At 51.1% G+C, this 2,851-nt stretch overlaps 1 pseudogene; it reads left to right on the top strand.

Moving 5' to 3' along the window:
* The first annotated feature begins 229 nt into the window (after window positions 1-229).
* LOC102524224 lies at window positions 230-2,579 on the top strand (annotated as a pseudogene).
* The last annotated feature ends 272 nt before the right edge of the window (window positions 2,580-2,851 follow it).

Here is a 2,851-nt window from a genome sequence, read left to right as displayed (position 1 = left end):
CTCCCACAGTAAAGGTCCAGAAAAACATATGGTACTAATGGTTGCTGAAGACAGGCAGTGAGGACACTGTTGAGCATGGCTGGGTGTTTTTGAAACCCAGGAAGACTGGAAAATGTGTGAGATGAAGGGATGGGGCTGTGCTGGAGGGGCTCTTTCTGAGGCCCCATCCCCTTCCAGCAGGAATTACAAAATCCCCAACACTTCCTCCCTCAGGGGGATTTGATCCCCCATGGCCACTGCTAACAGCATCATTGTGCTGGATGATGATGATGAGATGAAGCAGCTGCTCAGCCAGGGCCCTCCCACCCACCCCCTAATCCGGCCTCACCCAAGGCAGAAGCCCCTGGCTCCTCCCAGCCCCATGTGGCCAGAGGAAGCAGTAGTTCAGGTGGCAAGAAATGCTACAAGTTGGAGAATGAGAAGCTGTTTAAAGAGTTCCTTGAACTGTCTAAGACGCAGACAGTGGACCACCTGGAGGTGGTCCCATTCCTCTATAACCAGCAGCAGCGTGCCCACTCTGTTTTTGGCCTCAGCGGAGTTCTGCAACATCCTCTCTCGGGTCCTCTCTTGGGCTCAGAGCCGACCAGCTAAGCTTTATGTCTACATTAATGAGCTCTGCACTGTCCTCAAGACCCAATCAGCCAAGAAGAAGCTGAATCTGGCCCCTGCTGCCGCCACCTCTAGTGGGTCCTCTGGGAATAACCCTCCCACAGACTCCTCCTCGGACCCCACAAATGCTGAGACCACTGCCTCTGAGGCCCCAAGGACCCGTGGTCCCCAGCGGCAGATCCAGCACTTGGAGCAGCTGCTAGCACTCTATGTAGCGGAGATCCGGCGGCTGCAGGAAAAGGAGCTGGATCTCTCAGAACTAGACGACCCAGACTCCATTTACCTGCAGGAGGCAAGGTTGAAGCATAAGCTGATCTGCCTCTTTGGGCGGCTGTGTGAGCTGAAAGACTGCTCTTCACTGACAGGCCGGGTCATAGAGCAGCGCATCCCCTACCGTGGTACCCGCTACCCAGAGGTGAACAGGCCCACTGAGCGGCTCATCAACAAACCAGGGCTTGACACCTTCCCTGACTATGGAGATGTGCTGCGGGCCGTAGAGAAGGCAGCTGCTCAGCACAGTCTTGGCCTCCCCCGAAAGCAGCTTCAGCTGATGGCTCAGGATGCCTTCCGAGATGTGGGCATCAGGTTACAGGAGCGTTGCCACCTTGATCTCATCTACAACTTTGGCTGTCACGTCACAGATGACTATAGGCCAGGCATTGATCCCAAACTGTCAGATCCTGTCCTCACCCAGCACCTGCGGGAGAACCGGAGCTTGGCTATGAGCTGTCTGGATGAGGCCATCTCTAAATATGCAATGAAGCAAGACCAGAGTGAGGAGGGCGAGAGATAGAAGAGAAGATCCCAGCTCCCCCAAGCCACCTCTTCCCGCTCTGTAGATCACCCCAAAGCCTCCTTGGATTCTGGTGAGGGCCCTAGTGGGATGGCATCCCAGGAATGCCCTATCACCTCCAAGGCTGAGACAGATGATGAAGAAAATGAGGAAACTGATGAGGAGGAGGAAGAGGAGGAGGAGGAAGCAAGTAAGGATGGAGATAAGAGCCCCATGTCCCCACTACAGATCTCCACTGAAAAGAACCTGGAACCTAACAAAGGGATCAGCAGGTCTTCAGGGGAGCAGCAAAACAAAAGACTTGCAGTGTCACCATCTTCACTGTCAGAAGAGCCCCCAGCCCTCTCCAGCACAGATGCTGAAAGCAGTGGAGAACACCTCGAGGAGTTGCCCCTGGGAAGAGAGCCCTATGTCTCATCTCTTTGAGCTAGAGATTGAAGCCTTGCTCCTGGATACTACCCCTTCTCCTGAGAAGAGGGATGTTTCCTCTTCCAGGAAGCAATCAGAGGAACCCCTCACCACTGTTTTGGAGAATGGAGCAGCCATGGTCACCTCCACTTCCTTCAACGGAGGTGTCTCTCCTCACACCTGGGGAGATGCCAGAAGAAATCTCGGATGGAGAAGCAAACAGAAGCAGGGCCATTAAGAAATAGCTACGTGGAAAGGCAAAGGGCATTGCGTGGGAAGAATGAGAAGAAGACATGTACGCTGCACAGCCCACCTTCCCCCTTGGGTTCCATGGCTCCAGTTGCTGATTCCTCAATGAGGGTGGACTCTCCTAGCCATAGCCTGGTGACCAGCTCCCTCTGTAGTCCATTTCCACCCTGGTTGTCCCAAACCCCTCAGTCACAACCCTCCAGGCCTGGTATTTATGAGTGTGGCCACACAGTGCGATCCAGAGGAGATCATCCCAGAGGAGATCATTGTGCTCTCAGATTCTGATTAACTGCCTCCCACTCCTCCCTTCCTCCAAAATGTTTTGGAATAGTATTTGGAGGATGGTGGGAAGCAGACGACGACAGAGGAAGGGATGGACTGAGCTAATCTCCTTTTGGTGGTTTCTTTAAAAAAAAAAAAAAGGCTTAAGTTTTACACAGAAACATTAATAAACAATAAAGTTCTTTTCTTATTGTTAAAAAAAAAAAAGAAATCACACCCAATTTCAACATTTTTTGACAGGCAGGCTTTGTTAATTATGATTGTCCCACTTGGTAGGTTCTCTTAAATTCCATAAATCTAAACAAAGGATGTCTGCTCACAACATCTTTTTCTTGTGTTTTAGTAAAAATATCCTTTCCTTAAAAGTCTCAGATGAAACAGCACTTCTGGTAGAAGAGCTTACCATCCTCTGTTAAGTGTAGGGACTTGTTTGCTAAGCTTGTTTTTCTGAAGTGTGTGTTAATTCCTTCTCTTCCTCACAGCTATCATCAGCAGGCTTTTAGGACCTCT

The sequence above is a fragment of the Camelus ferus genome, chromosome 35 (assembly GCF_009834535.1).
Source record: "Camelus ferus isolate YT-003-E chromosome 35, BCGSAC_Cfer_1.0, whole genome shotgun sequence".
Lineage (NCBI taxonomy): Eukaryota > Metazoa > Chordata > Mammalia > Artiodactyla > Camelidae > Camelus > Camelus ferus.
The sequence above is the reverse complement of the archived record's forward strand: the minus strand, read 5'-3'. Positions and strand labels throughout refer to the sequence as shown.